General features: G+C 40.7%; 1 protein-coding gene across 1 annotated transcript in view; it reads left to right on the top strand.

Moving 5' to 3' along the window:
• Positions 1-21,736, top strand: part of grid2 (glutamate receptor, ionotropic, delta 2) — a 423,119-nt gene that overhangs the window by 108,774 nt on the left and 292,609 nt on the right. The gene's annotated exons all lie outside the window — the stretch shown is intronic.

Below are 21,736 nucleotides of genomic sequence, written 5' to 3'. Positions count from 1 at the left end.
CCAAGCCTCAACCTGACTGCTTACACTGTTTGTATCTGTCATACTGTTGTTTGCATTCAATGGTAACATGGAAGAAAACAGGTAGCTCTGACAACGTTGTGCTATTCTGTGAGCCGAAAAGTAATAGAACTGACATTTGTCTGTGGTGTTTTGGTCATGGTTGAAATAGGAGTAAACATACAACAGGCACAGATGCTGTTGTCAGAGTCTGGTCTCTCTGTCGTTTATCCACATCACCCGTTGTGTTGCCATATCCTTCATTTTGCGCAGGGCCGGTGAGAATAGCCGCTGAGTTTTGGACCTGACTCCTAGCTTTGGTTCTTTGGGCAAAACCCTCAACACAAATTCATGCGACCGTTCAACAGTCGCATCTGATCGCTCTACGCTCTCCCCCCTTTGCAGCTAACAAGTAGAGACACACTATGAAGCAGAAATGTGGTCTGAAACTGAAATGAGTTGTGCGTCTCCAAAATCGGGTTAAACAAGCTCAAATTGAACTGTGCATTGCCAGTGTTAGAGAGAGACTTAGAGAAATAGACTGTATCTTATGAATCCTCAAGGTTTGTTTAGTTCATGTTTCTTCTGGAATCGTTCTCATCAAGGCAAAAAGTCTGCATACACAACAGAACGTGGTCCAGATTGTGATTTGTAGTCTCGCAGCCTCATGTCCCCTGACAGTATTGTGTTGTATCTGCAGGCGAACAAAGTTGCCACCTCACTGAGCATTGCCCAGGCAGAGGTTGAGCGGGCTCTGGCCTGTCTGTCTCTGCCCTGTGGCATCTTTACAGTACCCGCAGACAGACGCAGAGAGGTTTTCACCTCCGTGTCTCTGTGCCCTCACTCTGTGTCAGCTTGGCATGGAGCAGCACCTCTCTGGCAGAGGTTAAGCTGTTTATACCATGTTGAGATATGGCGTTCCCGTCTCGACGCAGCGCTGCCCTTGCCCTCTGCGAGTCTGGCACACGACGGCCTCTTCTTGGCAGAGGTCGGATGATAAGTCCCTGCCCACTGGGGCTCTTGTTCAGCACAAAGTTGGAGCAGTGTGCACAAACACATCTGTTTTTTCTTCCACTCTGGCAGGAAATCACTCGTTCAAACCCCACGTGCACTGACCGGGGCACATCGCTCTCTGGCCGTGTACATCTGTTATCAGCTCGGGAATAACTGTGACACAGGGGGTTGCAAGATTAAGCTTGTGGCGAGGGCTTTTTATATGGAGACATGAACTCTGATGTCATTTTACTCATCCGATTACTTTCTTGTCTTTCGTCTGAAATACACGTGGCCTTTGCACTGTCATGTTAAATGTTTAGTAGGGAAAGAAACTTCGTATTTCCTTGTAGTTATTCAACTCACTCTTAATATTGCTCACACGCCAAGACACCTGGTTCGCCAAGTTGGTCTTTGAGTCATCGACCTGGCTTGTGGGAGATTGGCTTGTAATACAAATGGCATTATCTTGGCCGTGGTTCAACAGCCTGCTCTGTCTTACACATTGGCGATGCTTTACCTCTCTCCCTCTGTGTGCCAGAGTGCCCTCTGTTGCGGATAATGCCCTGCAGGTCGGCGGGTTTGGCAGCTCTCTGTCTGTGAGTCAGTGGTTGAGCCGTGTTTTTTCCAAGGCAGTCTGTGTGTGCTTGTGTGCCCAGGAGGGTCAGTGAGTGGAGAGCTGTTACCTCCAGCTCTCCCATTCTCTTTAGTGTGCTAACTCTCTCAGTATTCATGGCTCAGTGTGCTCTCCCCCTGTCTTCTATAAGCACTTCTGGTTCTCCTTTTCCGTTTATCTCCTTTTCTCTTGTCATCCTTGTTTTCTTTCCCTGTTTTCCTTTCCTCTGTCCCGTCCCCTCTGTTTCCGTCCCCCTGGATTTCTCTCCCCTGCTCCTCCATTCTTCATCTGTCGCCCTGTTTATTCACTCCCACTCTCTTCCCCGCTGTCATTTCTGCCTTTTTGTCTTTTGTGCTTCCTGATCTTCTTTTATCTGAGCTGTCGACATGGCGGGCCGACAGAGACACAGACACAGACACACATGGGGGCACACCCACACACACGCTGCATGTTGAAACAGTCATTTAAACACACACGTGCACATATGCACACTTGCTTTTTTGCGATGACAATGACATACTGCATTTGTACCCTTAACCCTTACTCCAACCCTGGAGATGACACGGCTCGGAAATTCTCCCAATGGCTAATAAACTTAGAAATTGTGCACAGAGGAGATTCATAATTGTATACACCCGCCCACTGACACAAAGACAGACACACAAACAACTCACACATACACAAAGACTGTCATACTGTGTGGCTTTATGAGGAAGATGGTTGTTTTCAGGATGAGTCACTCCATAGAGTGTTGGTTTCCCTCCCTCTGCTGTGAAACAACAGCCTTCAGAAGCTAAAACCATGGCAACAGCCTCGGCAGCCTTGAGTATGGGACCTAACATGAGATCAATCAAGGAGCCAAACATAAGTAGACCTACAGACACTGAGATGACACCATGAATGTGCACACACACACACACACACACAGTTTATTGTACCTCTCTTCTCAGACACCCTGCAGAGGTGCCTTATATCTCTTTTCATTTTTTATGATCTAAAATCCCAATTTGTCTGTCAACTTCATCCGTGCAGGCTATCCAGAGGACACTGAGGGCTTGTATATATTCACTATTGATGAAGCACTGGTTAAACCTATTAAAGGATTAGGCTTTGACCTTCAGGTGATGGGGTCCCCACAGAGGCTGGGGAGAAAACTTGAGAGGGAGGAAGATAATATGATTTGGAGGCTGATTCAGCGCTGCTTCATTTTCTCTTTTTTCTTCACTTTTGGCAGAGATCACTCCTCTGGTCGGTGACAGGGTTTGAGCTCGGTTGCAAGACAGTTGTTAGATGATGAGAAAGGAAGGGATGTACAGATCAATAGACCAGTGATCGGAGTGGGACGGTTTTCAGCCTGATCGACCTGGACCCGTGACCGGTCTCAGTTAACCGGTTGTGTGCCGCTCGAATTTACAATAAACACCAACGGTAATCTGAAATAATTAGGACCTCAACAGTACCTATTGAATACTGCATTTTGATTTGATTTAGAGGTTTGTTAAAAGAAAAGGTTTTTTTTGTAACCTACTGAGCTTCTTTTCATTTTTAAGAGAATTTTCAGTAAAGGAAAATTTGAATGTTTGAACCAAGAAATTTGGAATCGGTGCATTTTCAGAAAAAGGTCTTGCTGTGTATTTTTGTTTTGTTTATCTTTTATATTATTAGTTTTCAGGTTATTTTATAACTATCAGGATTCATTTGTTTTGATTGTTTGTTTCCTTCTCAACACACTATTTTATATAACCACTATTAATTACAGTGACAATTTTCAGAGAAAAAATATTGATTAAATCTCCTAAATCAGGTTATTCTCCGTTTGTCTTGGCCTTGGCCCGGCTGGGTAAAAACAAAACATTTTAATATGTCACCATGGGATGTGGAAACATTTTCTATTTTGTAATGTTCTGTAGAGCGAGCCATTAAATGCGAACAGCACACACCACCACCTGAGCTACAGCTACTGGTATCGTTTAATCTCTTCTAGGGAATTGCAACAAAATGAAAGGGAGCAGTATTTGTCTTTCTTGTGCGTCCGTACATCAGAGCACATCTCCACTGAGAATCCATTGACAGGGATAATTAGGAGAACACTCGGAGGGTTTTCTGAGCAAACTAAAGGTGAGTGTTCTGCTGCAGATCACGTATTGCTTCTATGAAGTAAGCTCTCCTGGCCAACCAGCTCAAAGGCTTTCCCGCATACAGTAGCGGCTGTCTATTCAACTAATTCCTAAGGGCCTTTGCATGTATAGGAATCCATAACATTTCAATCGCAGTGCTTGTTTAGGGTATTTGAGCTGTCTATAGTTTCTTTTGGGCACTATAATGTATACTGGCTTGTTAGAGACATGTGGTTAATCTATCTACGGATTCCAGAAATCCCTGCCTGCATGTGGAAAGCGTATTTTGAAACTCTTCTCAGCTTCACACGCATGTGTATTGTTCAGGGCCCTAGGATGCATTCCGTGCGATTCTGACGAGGTGAATAGCTCTTTTGTAGTTTCGGAAACAAAAGCCGCAACCAGCATAACCAACAGGTCAAGCAATCAGCCCATTCCTTACAGGCATATTTTGAACGGGCCCTGCACTGGTATATTTAACCCGAATAAATTTCTTCCACCATAAATAGTTTTAGTAAACAGGGCTCGTAATCACTACAATTCAAGTAGAGTCAAATTATTATTAATTATTCATCCAATCAATTAAACGTGAACTTATGCAGAATATGTTGTTGACAGTTTTTAATTCACAGAGCCTGAAGGAAAATTAACAAAAACCTGAGCTGCATGTAAACTTTGACTGTGTGTGTCTACGGCTGACGTGCGTGCAAAGGTTTTTAATGAGGTTATATGAAGTTAAGATTGATACAATGCAATAAATAACTTGTATGCCTCTAGAGCGAGGTAAGGCAATTTTGTCAAGTTCTCACTGAAAGGTGTGAGCATGAAAGAGGGAAGAAGAGGGGAAGAAGGAGAGGGAAGCAGAGCGAGTGGCCAATGGAGCTGAGATGGCGGCGCTCTGAAGTAAGGAGCCTGATGATTGCTCTCACTGGGTTCTGACCTCATGCATTGGTAAACAGGGCTAGCGCTGGTTCCCCTTAACACACAGACAAAGTGGCCCACATGCATTCACCCATACCCACTATCCCATTTTGTTTCTCGCCACTGGGCACACACACACACACACACACACACACCTTGGGTCATTTGAATACACCTTGTAAATGTGTTTGCATCTCATTTCATGCAGGAGCCATTTAGAAATTAGAGTCCTCTCATTGAGGGGTGAACCGGTCAACAAGGGAATGTGTTGACTTACACGTCTGACTCATGGATTCGCTGAAGTGCACCTTGACATATTAGACACGGACAAACAAGTCAATGCACACACACTTTTGGGGGACACACACAAACACATGCACACTTTAGGACCATTCGAAATAATGTGGCATCTTTAAACATTTGTATTTTAGGGGAGACATATTATTTTCAAGCCAGAAAAGAATATCCGCTCGTTAAACAACGGACCGACCCAGAGGTTGTTTGAGACCAAAGGCTGATTACAAAGCATTACTCAATTAAACAACATCTATATCTATTCTATTTAGTTTGTAGAGTTATTCACTTGCTCAGTTACATGGATGTTACTCCTCAGTTATTATACACTCTTAGAGATACCATTCGGTTTTATTTTCATTAAAATGATCTATCTGTATTCATAGTGCTTAATGTCTCTAAAGGTGTTCCACAACCACAGAATTTCTTCTCAGTAGTCTTCGTCCTACTCCTGGTAGCTTTACTGCACCTGCCAGGGTGGAACATATTGCACCTTCATCACTCTTATAGGTGCACTGAGTTCAATGAGCTCATGTAATGGCCAGTGTCGCTCTGCCCAGCATCAACCTGAGCAGAGGTGTAATCAGCCAGGACAAGTGAAAAATACCTTTGCTGATGTGTTGGGCCCTGTAACAACTGCTTGACCCACAGTAATAATTACTGGGATTAAAACCCCATGAAGACTATATATACAAGTAATGAATAAATGCATGAATTCATACTCTGTAGTTGCACTAGCTCTAGCTCCTTGAATATTTGTTAAAATGTATTTCTAGATAAGTGTTGCTGTCTATATATACTGTATACTGTGTATATACATATATATATATATATATGTAATATACTGAGGGGGCAACTTATTTGAAATTGTTAAGCTAAAATAATATATAATATACAATATATGCAATATAATCTACTGACATTTGATACATTTTAAGTTTACATTGTTCAATGTAATTGCGGGACATTTTCTGTTTCCTCCTGCAATCGTTTGTGGTCAAAAAACCATAAATCTGATTATATTTTCCTCATGTAGACAGCCTGTGTATCCCTCTACTTCACACGGTCTAGTTCCAGGTACAAAACATAGCTGCTCTGTTTAACAGTCAGAGAAAGAGTTATGAGGACGGAGAGAGTTGAGTTCTAGGTTTGGTGATTCATAGGAAGGATCTGTGCCTTTATTTTAAAATAATATTCACCACTTACAACAAGGACACTATATACTGTAAACACTGAAGCTGATATAACACCTAAAGAGATAATGTGGTGTAATGACTCTGCTGAGAGACATGTGTGGGGGGGGAGGTGACAGAGAGCATCTGTTGAGGAGATAATGCAAAAGACTTATTTAATTACCTGAGAGTTCCGACGCTCTGTCAGGCGTTGCGCTAATCATAAGCTAGCGAGTGGAACTAAACACTGCCACACTTGCCCTACTGAAGTGTCCTTGAGCAAGACACTCAATTTATCCCGGAGGCCCTGCTCTTTAGTTTTAACCTCCCTCCTGAGAGACAGCACAAAGATAACCTTCGTGTTGTAAACGCTCTGGTATATTGAAACATATTTGACCTGCATCTCTCCGACTGTGAGTCGAGATCTCCGGGCTCTTTACAGTGCCCCCCTTTATGACTACTGGTGTGTTTTAATGAGACCGGGTCCGATGGTGAAGCTAGAGTAAACAGTTTGCTCCGCGCAAAGAAAACTAAAAAGTAGTTTCTTTTGCAGCTGTAGAGAGCAGGAGCCGTTTACACCAACACCATTCCCCTCGCTCCTTCAGGGTTCATTAAAACAGTACATTAACCCGTGGAACCTTTCAGGAGCTGCTGCTTTACTTTTGATGCCATGAACCCGACTTGTAATTACCTGAAAGTATCCAGATTTCCACTGTGGGGAAGTGCCGAGGGTGAATGACAGATATACTTCCAATGCAGTGCTGGGCGTCGCAATTAAGTGCTGCTTTGTGTTCTGCTGACTTGTGCTCAACTGAAACATAATGAACTTGTCTCTAATTTACATAACTTGTCCAATTATTTTTGTACATAAACGTTGGCAAGACAGCTTTTGACATAATATCATAAAAGACGCCTTGCTTAACTGTGCAAGTTGTGTTTTTATGAGTCATGCAGACATATAGGGATTTTTTTTTCACTTGAATGTTCCCATATTGCAGCAGCCAGATAGATCTAGCAAACCTCCTCTTATCCCCCCGGTCCCCTACTTCTTCCTATGGGTCCATGTCCCGTCTTATTTTGGCTCCACAAAAATGCAACACTGATTTCCACAACACAATTGCTGGTAAAATGGGGTCATTCATGCCACTGCAGGCCTCTGCCCTGAACACAACAGCACCATCAACAGACAGTTAGAAATAACGCCCCTCTCTGCACATTTCATCTAACGTGGACACAGATCTGAAGCTGTGGGAGATTGAAGTAATCACACACCTTCGCGCCGAGGTGGTGATCTCGATCACTGCCTCTCACAAACAGTGGAAAGGTGGATATTTAACCTGGGGACAATGTCTCCCCACGGTCTGAAAATGTCCAGAGGGATACCACATATTGATTAGTTATTTTAATTCAGGGATTTACTAGAATAAGTTTACATGCTGAATAGTTCAAAATACAGTTTTTTTGGGGGGGTTGCAGCATCTCTGTCCACTCTCTGACTGAAACCCTCCCTTTTAGCTCTCTACCAAAAGAAATGTAAGTAGGCCAGCATGTTCCAATTTACTTGTTGATAAAGATGCTTTCCAGGAGAAAGGCCATTAATTCAAATACGGTGATTCGGGGACTTCCGTACCAGAGAGTTGTCAGTGAGTTACCCTTAACCCTCATGGGTAAATTGTAGTCTTTAATTTTAAATTATATTGACCCAGTAAAAGGACTTCAAAATGTCCACCAGCTGTTTGCTGAGACGTTACTACTCTGCACGTTCCAAACCAAATACAAGGCTTTCTGCCATCGTATCATCCTAGCAGGAGCTAATGCTAGTTTCTATTTGTGCAGAAAGTCTGTTTGCAGAATGAGCTGTAAGGACCAGGCTTGGGTCAACTTGAGCTTGTGAACTTGTAAGGATAGTTAAACAATGCAATGCCAGAGAGTGTGTACAGACAGTGCTTGTACAGGGCTTCTGTGTAAGCTAACTGGGATATGTCCTTGTGAGCTGGGGGACTGAGTGCATGATAGCATGCTGCAGGCAGACAGGACTGGGCCTATTGGCCAATCCCGACCAAGTTAGTTCAAGTGTGTTAACATGAAAGAGTAAAGGAAAGTAGCTTGGAGAAGTGAGTATATATCAACCCCCCCAAAACACCACCTTTCCATCAGAATATTGTTTAATACCTGTGACACACAAGTAAAGGGGAATAGCTGGAAACTTTCTGTTTCATCTCAAGCGTCTGTCCATCCATCTATCGTCTTTGCAGTTTATCCTTTGAGAATTCCTGGGGGGGAGCAAATCCCGGCTGACATTGGGCGAGAGTAAACCCTGAACCGGTCCCCAGCGTTCCACAGGGCTGAGAAAACAACCAATCCCTCTCACATTCACACCTCTGGGGAAATTGATTGTCACCAATTAACCTAAGCGGCATGTCTTTGGACTGTGGGAGGAGGCTGCAGTACCCAGAGGAAACCCTTGAAGACATTTGGAGAACATGCAAACTCCACACAGAAGCCGAACCGGGGTTTGAATTCACGCATAAACTTCTGGTTGAGTTGACAGTGCTTTTTATCGAAACCCCTCTCGTACTATATTATGGATATAGTTCCGTATATATGACTTTATTTCTAAATCTCATGACTTATTAAGCTTTTTTCTGAATGCTGTCGGATCATTTAAAATGCTAAGAGGTCAAAGATCAGCCCAAACTCAGTGTTGTTTTAGCAGAGAGAACGTTTTTAACTTTAAACCCACAGCACCAGCCCTGAGCTCCCAGGCTTCCTTGTCTTTTCCTCCCACCAAGCTGCAGCAGTTCTGTCTTTGACAGCCGCAAATGGAACATGTTCTTTTTTAATGATTTTCCCCACTATCTGATACCCTATAAGAGGATGAGGCTACTTGTGAACCAAAGTCCCAAAGCTCAAATGAAAGAGTCAATTAAAATCTTTTATTTTTTTATAACAGGGATTTCTCACAGGTAATATGCACATTTTTGAACATTACTCTAGATTGTCCTCCAATGGGGGGACGTGACCTTGATAATTTACAGCCCATCAGTGAAGTCTTTAATCTGTACCTAATTATATATGGTGATTACATGTATGATTCAAACTCAAAAGGAACCATTGGACTAACATGGAATTAATAGTTAAATTAATAATTTCTTAATATTAAATATTAACCATTATTTACGAATAGGTTGTCTGTCTGAGTATGAAGACGTGTTTTTGGGGAAAGTTTCAACACTGAATTGATTGTTAAAACAGCAAAAAGTTAGCTAGCATTACATTATACTGAACTTAATAAACTCTTGTGTGTGTGTGTATTTGTATATGTGTGCGTGTGTGTTAGCATTAGCTAAAGCCGAAGTGATTTTTATGGTTTAGAAGCATGTCAGCTGCTTTATCATAAGTCGATTGGTCATGGTGCATCACATGTTCGCCGGTGGAGCTCACTGTCACTGGCAGATTACCACTTCTGACGCTGTCTGTCTTTCTCAACCCAGTGGTTGTGTCTTAGCTTTCATTGCGGCTAAAGTTAGAATTAAGAGCAGTTGTTTGTCATATCAAAGGGGAAAAAAACATTTGCATAATTTTAATGATTCCGTGGAATGTGACAGGTTGAAACAAAATATATGCAAAAATAAGTGTCAAAATCTACTGGAGGTCCTTTGATAAATATGCTCTGTTAATCTCGTTGAGCCTAACCTAAAATATATTAAAATTGCTTGTTAGCACAAGACAAGTGACATTAACTCAAATTAAACTGCACCTTGCATATGCAGCACAAGATAATCCAATGTCAGAGTAGATTTGAATCCCGAAATAAATCATTCTACCACAGTTTTCTCAGTAAGCAAATAGCTTTAGTAACGACCTCTGAGCCAGTGTAATTTCTGGACGGGTTTTTTTGTGGAGGGAGGCTTCAAGGTCACATTTGGTTTGTATCCCTTTGCCTGCTCCCTCCGTACATCATTACATCCGGCCCATCAGTGCAGAGGGGGGCCAGCGAGTCAGGACGGTTATGAAACCGTGAAAGGCTTTTCTCACCGTCCACATCTGAATCGTTGAGCTCTCAGAACATGTCTCAGACCTCTTCTGAAGCCTGCACGGACAAAGTGTGAATGTCTTCAAATGTGGCTGGCCAACATGGTGAGACATTCCGAGGACGCAGCGAGAGACTCTGGGAATATAAAAGAAAAGTTCATTTGAGATAAAATGTTTAAATGGAGCAAAGTGAGACGAGAACACGTCCTCAATGTCGTCCCTCTCACTTTTGATTTTTTTTCCCCCTCGCTTTTTTGAATGGTAAAATAAAACCAGAGTTAGAGTGAAAGACAGACCACAGCTTATTGTTAGTCTCAGTATGTATCTCTCTCTCTGTCTCTCTCTCCCTCTCGCTGTCTCTATCATTCACTTTCGTTGAGGCTTTCTCTCTTTTCCGCTCTCGTCTTTTTCTCACTCCATTTATGACAGGTCCCATAGTGTCAGTCATGAGTTATGGTTAAAAGGCAATTACCCCCTTAGACGTGAGGAGTCTGAATCAATACATGTGCACACACACACACACACACACACACACACACACACACACACACACACACACACACACACACACTGACTTTAAGGCTCTCTTGGGATCACACAAGTATTATTAAAGAGTTACTCCTCTCTCAAGTTTGTGACAATTTGTGTAGACATACATGTTTTGTGTGTGTGCGCATATGTTTGTGCAGAAGAATGTCTATGGAGTTGTCAAGTCTGAATTGCGTTTGGGGGGTTTCTTTAAGTCATTTCTTCTTCCCTGCAAAAAGACAGCGGGGGAATAAAAAGTTTGGACGGTATTTCTCATCTTCACTGAATTACCAGGATACTTCCTGTGGTTTTTCTCCTTCTTTGGATCGGCTCCCTCACTCTCTCTGAGCGTGTGTGTGTGTGAGCGTTGTCACATTTGCATGCTGCCTGTGGTTCTCCTCCTTTGTTTTAGATCTGTGGGATATGCTCAGTGAGTGGTCCCTGTGTATCCACTGCAAAGTGACAGAACTGCAATGAAGGTCCAAGTGAGACTTGGAAAGAAAAAGAAAAAAATCTGTTAGCAGCGCTGCAAAGAAGCATCAGGGATTGTGACTTTTGCCATATTTAAAAGTGACTGTAGAAATAAGCATTGGCATGTACTGTTCATGACACATTTATGTTTGAAATGCAAGAAAAAAATAAATTAATAAACAACAAAAATGTATTAGAAAAATCTATTATTTTCATTGATGCCAGTTACATTACTATGTAGTGGTGGAGGGTTTCATATTTGAGTAGTTTGGAGTACAGTGATAGGGCTAATGCTGAATAGAATGCAAAATGAATAATTCCACAGCTACAGTGTTTAATAAAGTGCTGTTGATTTGGCTGGATGGCTTTAGCGCTCTCTAATGTAGAAGCTGGATGACTGAACTACCAGTACAGTCCAGTGCACATGCCATATTTTTACTGTAAAAGATGGTTAGGGAATTTGATTAAAGAAATAGCCATGTAATTTCTACAAAGTAGTAAAAGTCAATGAGGCGAGCAGTTCTCGCTTATATACTGTTATGGGGATAGGGACAAAATGAATCAGCTCCATCTGAGGTAAAACTGTCATTGTTAAAGACCCCATTTATGTTCCAGTAAGGAATCCCTTCCATTCCCAGGTTCCTGAGTGAGTATTGATATGTGTCATACATGGTGCTCTTGTGGAATCAAAGCTAATTTCCCATGGTTTGAAATAGAATGAAAGCAGAAAGGTTACTGCCCATTTACTGATATGGCATTACTCTTCTTTTCTTTTTTTTGGCAATTTAATACTAATAGACTAATGACTAATGACTAATAGTCAGCGGGACAGATTTTCACTTACTAATCTGTATAAATTGTGTTTTTTAATTTCCGTTACTTACATTATACCTTTTGTACCACATGTGCAGAACATTTAACTAGAGTTTTTACTAGACTAACTTAATAATAATTATTAGTTTGTAAGAATTAGTCCATTCAGCATCTATGAGGGGACATTTTAAGCGGTTCAGTATCTTGCCCAAGGACACCTAGGCATGCAGATGGGGAAGACTGAGGCTGGAACCACTGACCTTCTGGTTGAAGGACAACTGCTCTACCCCTCAGCCACATTTAAATGATGTACTTAAGCCTTTAGGCAAACAGAAACTATATTAATAATCTTTTTTTCAAAATACTAATACACACATGCACACGCACACGCACACACACACCGGCACACCTGCACTAAAACATTGTCAGTGGCCTGAATGGTTTCTTATAGATTTAACCTGGTTGCTGTTGCTTGAGCCTTGGTCTGTGGTCTAGGATGGCAGACAGGAGGGATGAAAACACACATTCACATGTACATTCAAACATCCCTGCACATTCAAGTTCACCTGCAAACACTAGTGATGTAATAGTTTGATCAGTGTTCTGAGACCAAATTACTGAGGAAGAAAATAGCTTGAACATGCACACGCACACATGCACACACAATCTACCCCCTCTCCTTATTCCAGAGAGTTGATTAAATAGGGATTATTATTGTGTGCAGTAGCCATGACAATTCAGATTGGGGTCACTCGGGTCAATCTGTGGAAACAATAGATTTCATTTGCTGCAGAAAATTACATCTACAAGTTAAAACTGACAGATTTGTGTAATGCTCTTTTTTTGTATAAGTATGTTTCCCATTCTACCATGAACTTTTTACGTTCTTAAGTCTTAATTAACATATATGAAGCATCAGTCGTGTGTTGGTGCATCATAAATAAGGGTTATGTGCTTTTCAGCAGCCAGATATGAGATATATGAGTGCAATTTCCTGAATAGATTGACTGTAAAAGACCAGCAAAAGTAGTATTTTATGCTGTTATGAGCATTGTAATTACCGCCAGTATTAAAGGTAGAGTTTCAACTGGATTTAAAGGTATAGGACTGAAAGCAGTTGCATAACTGTAATTGTATACAATCGTCTTATAAGAGGGAAGATGCCTAAGTCTAATTTGGAATTACCTTAATTAGCTTTGGCCTCTCTATTTTCGATAGCATGAATTTGTTTTCTATGAAGAGAGTATTTATCCTTTTATCTTTACATGTTTTGTCAAACCATCAAGAATGGATGAGCAGCAGCATGTTTAAAGATTTATTTGACATTTATGTAGAAGAGAGACATGAAGAGCAGCCTGTGAACAGAACAGGGCCCAGAATGGAGCTGTGTGGCATGCCCTTAGTTGCTAGCACAGATCCAGGCGGTTGGAAACATTCCCAGTTATCTGATGAGTCTAAATCAAAGCAAACGATGGTTATGACCGCCTGCCTGCAGAGGATGGTAAGAATGTTATGGATGTTGGACGGCCCACCAATGCAGCGTGATTCCCTCCAGTGCTGTCAGAAACCAGTCTGACGATGACATATGGGTCATTTTTTGAGAGTGACAGAGAGAAAAAGCTTTACACGGTGAGCTGCCACAGTCTGGTAATTATTGTTGACACCAGTATGTATTTAAAGGTAAATATACAAGCTCAGTGGTTGTCAAAACATGAATAAGAGTACCAGCAAATATAATATGACTAGTTTTCAAACCATTTATATGACCCCAGAATGGCCTGTCCCCCACAGTCATGTCTTGATTAAATGGACAATGGTTCACTGAGCTGTCATACAGGCTGAATGTATGTCTGTAATGACATACATTCCCTATGGTAGGAGAGGAAGGGGGTCAGCCCCTACTTCTTTCTTCCTACCTGTGTTAAAGCCTCTTCACCTCCTCCAGGTATGAGGCTGAGCTTTGGGTAAGAGAGCCAGTTTGTCCGACATGATCGCTGGAGTGTGAACTGCACCTCCACAGCCACCGACATGGTTTTCCTGTTCAGAGACTGAAATAAGCATCAGAGGAACCAAAGAAAGCCTTTGCAGTCGTTTAATACTGCATTGGAGTCAAGTGAAGTGAAAGGGAGGAAGATGTGTCATGACAACTGAAAACAGCACAACAAACAATGGCAAGTACACAGAGCAAGAGCCACTGGCTTTCACCAGGCTTCCACCAGCTTTAGTGGCAGTCCATGTATGAGGAGATTCATCGGCCGAAATTTGGATAATTTTCCAGATCAAATCTTGCCTTCAATGAGAACTGCTACATGAGGTGAGGCCGTAGAATACTGCATTCTTGACAAGACTTGCATCTCTTTCAAGGGATTGTCTAAAAATAAAACGATGAAATAGACACCAAAGTTGGATTAGAAATGACTTTCACCAGGGACTAAAAATCAGTTGAAAGTGGATACATGTTTCATTTCGCACTGATAAAGTGGAATTCTGGATTACATTTAGTATCACTTACACTGAGGGATATTTAAGGATTAGTCTAATTCTATGTTGTAGAGATGTATCCAAATGGGGATTTGTCCGTCAAGCCGGAGAAACATAAATACAGCGCGGAGTGCTGTTCGTGGATGAGGTGTTAGTATCATGTCAGACAAACACAGCTTCAGGCCGCTTCAATGCTATCGTGTTGAATATTGTTGGATTTCAACATTAACATTTAATAGCTTAAGATGAGAGTTGTATATTTTTTTGTATTCTATTCTAATTTGTGCAGTTTTGTGGGGATTTGGTTATTTAAACACAATTACTTTCAGTTTCAAAGGAAATGCGTATCACTTTTGTTATAGTGGATACACTCAAACCGAGATAGAAGGCAGAGAAATGCCTGAAAAACTACTTTCAGCTTTCATCCACCCACCATCTACTCTGCAGTAAAGTAAAGGCACATATTCACCGTACACTGACCTTTTTCTTATAAAGTTTTTGTATGTATTGACTTTAATTATGAGGGGAAGTTTATTCTCCTGTGTTGGTGGAAGTGAAACATAATTGAATCATCAATAGTTTTGCTTTGGCATTTACTGCAGAGTTGTGACTGATTAGGCTCGGATGGTTACTAGGATACCATCAAATTCAACTGTATATGAAATTAGGATTCTGACATTTCGTATTTTAATGAAAAGGCTCTTGTAACTGCTGGTGCTGATATTTTCAGAGTGGTGAGACGCAAGCTTACGCCATTATTTATCAGAGAGACAATTTTACCCGATAAAATGAAATCCAAGATATACGGAACCAAGTACTGCTGCTTAGTGTAATATATGTTTTATTTGTAAATCCATGTACAAAAACACACAATATTAATCTAGAGCTACCGTAATCCTTATTAACAAAGTTGTCACAGTTAAAAGGTGAGAATGTTGAATTGAAAGAGATTTAGATTTGTATCTGATATTTTATAACCATATAATCATATGAATTTGTTATTAACCTTTCCCTTAACATTTAACAAAATATTTTATGAAATTGTCCTTAGAAAAAAACGGTGCAACAGAAGTGTAATGGAGTTTTATTGTTGCTCTACTTGTCTATGTTAATGTGAATGATGTCTAACATTTTATACGCATGCATTATTCATGAACTACAATTTGTGTGCATTTTCGTGTTAAAAAAGTCAAAAGTTAGTAAACCAAAAGATCAGGGATTGAATTAGCACATTTTGAATTCAATTTACATAGTAGACCAAATGGTGGCAGTATATTTGAACCAGAGCTTTTATACCAATGACGTCCAAAAGTTCCAGAAAATGTATCCACGTATCTAGAAAGCGCATTCGTATAGCGAACTAACCCTTGTTTACACATAGAATATACAGACACAGCCTATGTTGTTGAGCACACGCCTCTGGGTTAGAAAGACAGTCCGTCAGTCAGTGAGTCAGACAGCCACATGAACTTTTGGTCTGCAAGTCAAACATTTAGGTGGTTGGTTGGTCAATCAAACAGGCTTACTCATTCATGCTTTGAGTGGGACTGTCAGTCAGGAAGCTCTCTGCCTTCCAGTCAGTGAGTGTAGAACATCAAAAGGTTGGAGCCTCACACTGAGTGCCTAGTGTGAATGCTCTATGAGCAGAGTAATGCGATTAGGGTAGACTGTGTGATATTTCAATCGGTTAGCGCCCCGCAGCCAGATGGGAAACATGCTATGAATATGAAACGCTGCTTAAGAGGGCTGCTGGATTCACTGGCTTTACATGGGTACATGGAATCTTAGACCACTCATACCCCATCATCCCATTGAACCCAACAATTAGCCCATAACTCTCCGCCTCTGTATTTGTCCGAGGATAAAAAACAAATAGAGAAAAAACCAACCCACTAGGAGTTTAACAGACACAGCATGATGCCACTCGAATTCAGAACTCAAATCTCTAATGGATTCAAATCAACACAGACACATAGGTGTCAGTTTTTTTTTGTTTTTTTTTTTAATTTAGATACACACTGGCACATATGCAATATGCTCAAGATGCCTGCCTTTTGCATGATTATTCTTATATTCATTTAGAACATTAAAGCCACGCACATACTCAGAATTTCTTTGCTGAACCCCAGTTTCTGTGCCTGGCACGTTTTCTACAACTATATAGCAGTACTCTCCAGTGTGCAGGGACACGGAGCAAAACGATGAAGTGCCGGAAATAGAGAGACCACAGTAATAAGATGAGGCAGTAGATCTGCTTTTCATGTCCTTTATTTCTCATCGGGTGTCTCGTCCCCTCAGAGGTCTGTGTCAGGGACGTCGTGTTCTCGTGTGAAAGGTTCACGCAGGCATCACTGGTATTGAAAGCCAAATTATTTATGACTAGTTAGATAGGTGGCTGTGGCAGCTGTGGACTCCTTCTCCATTGCATGTGTGTGTATGTGTGTGTGTGTGTGTGTGACAGAAAGTGTGCAGATTTATATCTCAGACTAGATGTCAAGATTCCCAGAAGGTGTGACAGCTGAGAGAAAGAGAGTTGGTGAAGACAACACCTGTCTGAAAAAAGTTTGACATGATGTGACACTTTTATATTCGGCCTCTGTCGTGTAAAAGCTGATGTGCAGTCCCCATGGTGGAAAGCAACCAAACTTTTCTCGAGATACTTTATTATCCTATATATCTCTTTATACAAATTATCTGTTCTAAAATGTGATTTGTTTTCTCCCAATGAAACATGTAGCTTGGTCTTTAATTTAAATTAACTGCATATGTAATAAGGAATTAGTTTCAGTCCAGCTGGTACATGCTACAAAATGTATTTTTATAAAACTGGATAATGTATTTTATGGTCCGTTGTGAAACATTTATGGAGATTTATTAGCAGAAATGGGATATAATATTCATTTTTAGGTTTTCATTAGTGTATAGTATTACATAAAACTAAGATCTTAGAATGAGCTCTTTATATCTACATTGGGAATGGGTCTTCTTCCACAACATTCCACATATTGCAATTTTTCTGCTTTGACTCGACAACAGACAAACTGAACAGCCTTAATTAAAGCCTTTCAAAAGGTTTCATCCCCTAAAGACAGTTCTAGGTTCCGTAACATCCTGGAAATAGGTAGGTGAGGGCCATTCAGTTGGTGTCACTAAGTTCTACACACTGAACCTTTAATGTTATTAAGTATTGAATATAGTAACAGAAAATGTAGATAATGGAAATCAGGCTCTAGAATGGTGTTGTTTCTGGTCATCGTCGGTGCTTCATTGAGCAAACAAACTTTGACAGAGATGACTTCCTGTCTAAATAAAGTCAGATTATGATAAAGGTGTATGTGGTTGACCTCTAAACTAATAGAGTTTACTGATTAAACACTTTATCCTCTTTCTTATCAATCATTTGTCACAAGTAATATTTCATTTATCACATTTCACACTTCATCACAGACTCTGCTATCCGCCGTGTAGTTTGTAACATGACAGGCTTTTCATTGGCCTGTGTAAATGCCCAGAAACTAACTGGATCATGCAGATTTACTGTATATGGCATTATTAATATGACAGACTGGTAAGTAACCCGCCTCTGATAATAAAGTTGTGTTGATTATAATTACACATAGTAGAATAAGTAGTATAATCAGTGACAATATCATTCATTCAAGTATTACCTTGCTGTAGTTATAATGAATTGCTAATCAACAATCAGTGAGAATTCATGGAAAACTATACATAAGGACAATATCATTTAGAGACAACACTTTTCTTTGAATTACTGCCAGAGTCATTTACTGACCCCTGTTTGGGTATTTGTGTTTATAAAATGCTTTTTTAACTTCTACATTAGTTTATGGTTGTGGGACTCTTATGAATATTCACTGTGCCACAGCTCTTACACACACAAATCACCAGCAGCAATTACAACTGTGAATGATTAATTGTTGCTGGGGATAATGGAAAATATCAACTAGTGCAACACAAGCTCCAAATCCAGATTTGGTCATTTTCTCTGGGGAATTAACAGACTGGACTGTAAGATTACAAGTTTGGATGCCTGAGCAGTGAACATAATTATTGCCAACACACATTTCATAATTATTAACTTCTACTGCAAATTATTAGTATTCACTGTATTCATCATTATATAATTCAGTTTAGTTTATTTAGTCCTTATCAAAACTGTCCAGTTGGTCGAGAGCAAAAGTTGTGATCACAATAATAAACATTAAAGTATAATGCAACATTACAAAGAAACAAAATGGGACCTCATCAAAATGTTTATATAGATGTAAACTAACAAAATGGCACATGGTCATTCCACCAAAGATTCTTGATATAACAAGCACCACCTATTATCTCATTCACTTCTCCCCTTTTGTCTCTCCCTCCTCCTCTCTCTCCTTCTCTGTCCTCGCTTGTGAGAGGACAGTAGTTCGGCCCAACTGGGGCTTTTATGGTCACACTCATAAATGTTTCTGGGCCGGGGGGAGAGGGGACAGTTGATTCTTAAGAGATCAAAACAAGTGTGAAATGTGGAATTGCTATGTTGCAGCAGTTTAATGGAAAGGCGATCAGGCTAGAGACGTAAAATGAATAGAGGCTGGGTGTTTTGGTGCGATATAGATGTAGAGCCAGACAAGATGAGAACAAAATGCCCTAGCGTATGCATGCTGCCAAACGGGAAGCTAGGATCTGTGATCGTTTCAGACAATGCAGTTGTTATCTTCCCATTCGGTGCTTACGTGGTTTAAATAGCAAATATACTTGTACCTATTTGAGCGCAGATGATGTTTTTAAAATGAGGCACGTTTTTGGCTCATTGCTGTCTTGATGCAATGGAAAGCAATTGAATTGAACAAAAACCCAGTATGAGGCGAATGGCACAGTTTTTTGGACGGGTGCGTTATCAAGATAGTTATATGTACCTGCGTAGGTGAGTTCTTACAGTGCACTCACACTCTGCCTCCTGCATGTCAGCTTCACCTCAGGGAGCTTTGATGGGGTCCTTTTGTAGCTTTCGTTTTCTGCACACGCACATCCGTTTCCTCTTCACTCTCTTACTACCTAACAATCTGTCATAATGATGACAATCCTCCAAAGTGCATGGGCACTTTGCCTATAACAAAAGGGAAGATGGTAATTTAATTGGTTTACATGTTACACTCACACAATGATGAATTTATAACAGTTTTTAAAACCGTGCTTCTGGCCCTGCAAACTTGTCTCAGCCGTTTCATTAGCAAAAGTGGATTTGGACACGTCTTAAATGCATGCGCCGTGAGATTTAGACCATGGGCTGGCACAGTTTAAATTAACCCCTGAGAGATTGAGTAGTTTAGAAAAGAAAAGACTTTGCCAAAGTGAAAGAGAGATAGCCGGAGAGAATGGTGCAGGGATTATTTCCTCTCCTTAGCACATTCATTTCACCGAGTTTTCTTCTACTCTCCCTCTGGACATCACCTCTCCTCCCCTTCAAGCGATTATCCCTCCATTTGTCATTATACATGTGGCCAAAAGCTGTCACTTACACACATATATTTACTGTTATCTGTGCACCCACAACAAAGAAACTGCAAGCCCCCCATGATGACCATTAGAGGAAGCCAGAGATGTCGAAGTGCTGCTGACTGCAGATATAGCGCATCTGCCATTTCTATTGGCCTTTCATTATTACCGATATCAATAATTATTGTAAAATAATGATTAAAAACCTGAGGGCACACAGGACAGGGTAGCCGAAGAGTATAACACGGGAACAAAAATGGAAGATTGTACCTGGTTTATCACCAACATCGCTACTGTTTTTAATCAAGTATCCCATTCTAAACAATAAAGTGAAATTTGTCAGATTTAAGAGTCCAATGAATTTTACAAAGCAGTACACATGTGTCTCATGTGTTGAAATCTATCCTCAAATTTAATGCTGAAGAATCAGGAGAAATCCGATGGGTAAGGTTCCTCCTAATAGAAAGTCTACAGAATAAAAAGCCAACATGTGTCCTGGCCCATGTCACAGTAATGTTCCATCTTTCACAATTGAGAACAAAATAAATGATGTAATGACCAACTGGATACCTTGATCTTGTGTAAAACTATGTGTTGCTCTTGTGTCGTCCTTTTAACTGAGAGACCGAGAGTATTGAGTCAAAGAACAGGTTATTGGCGCTGGATCGTTCCCATCAACTCAGTGTCCTGTTACAAGCTCAATGTTTCCACTTCATTAAAAACAACTTGGCAAGAAGAGCAGAAGTAAACCAGCAGATGCGCTTGGTAGGATAAGTGTAGTAGATAATGCACTTGGTGGTTGGGTAAGATTTTCATGACCTTGGATCCTAATGGATTCCCACTGATGAACATTATGTCACAATACATAATAACACGTAATTAATTGTGTTTGCTGCTGCTCTTGTAATCTGCTGATGCAGCTGGTTAAACATCAGAATTTGCAAAAAATAAAGGTGAACATATGTTAGTATATTAATAGCACACAGGTAACCGTTGTATTATTGCATAATTGTTAAATGAAAAATAGACATTTTTCTGCTAATTGATAAATAGTCTCAACAAAGTATTTGTCTGTAAAATCGGTTCTCAGGTTTAAGTGCAGTTTGCATCAACTGCTTTTTACTTTAGGCAGGTTAATAAGAAGCCACATTATGCTCCATGCATATTATATATATTATATGCACATTATGACTGACCCGCTCTATCATCCATAGATCATGCGCAACCTAAGCTTGTTACCCTGAAATCAGACGAATTGATTACAGTTACATCTGGCTGATCAATCACTTCCTGGTGGCCATTTTTCAAAGACTCTGGCACAGATCGATACAGACTTGATAGATGAGAGTGCTTGTCTTAAATTTCAAGCAGGGCTCAGATCATGATGTTCTGTGTTTGCTCTCGGTGGTTGGATGATTATCAATCTTCTGATTTGCCTATTGTGACGCGTTGTTTCCCTCTATGTTCAGAGCTGTGTGTGGGACCCGTGCTGTTCAGCATGAACTGCATGTGGATATTGTTCCTTGTCACTTACTTTGCACTCGAATTTCCAACAGTAGAAAGTTAACTGGCAGTGGAAATGTGATTTCCTGTCATATCCAACCCGCAGGTAGCTGATTACTGTTTGACAAAATGGGTTTGAATTTCATAAATTTTTCTCACATAAGCAGAAAAAAGTTCTCCCATTGAAATTTGTGCAAACTGTGAGAACATACTACTACTTTTTCTTTGGCTATTGTGGTAACTGGCTCTGTGTGTGTTTGTGTGTGTGTGGGGGGAGGGGGGGGGGGGGGCTG

This window comes from Pleuronectes platessa, chromosome 4 (genome assembly GCF_947347685.1).
Source record: "Pleuronectes platessa chromosome 4, fPlePla1.1, whole genome shotgun sequence".
Taxonomy (NCBI): Eukaryota; Metazoa; Chordata; class Actinopteri; order Pleuronectiformes; family Pleuronectidae; genus Pleuronectes; species Pleuronectes platessa.
The sequence above is the reverse complement of the archived record's forward strand: the minus strand, read 5'-3'. Positions and strand labels throughout refer to the sequence as shown.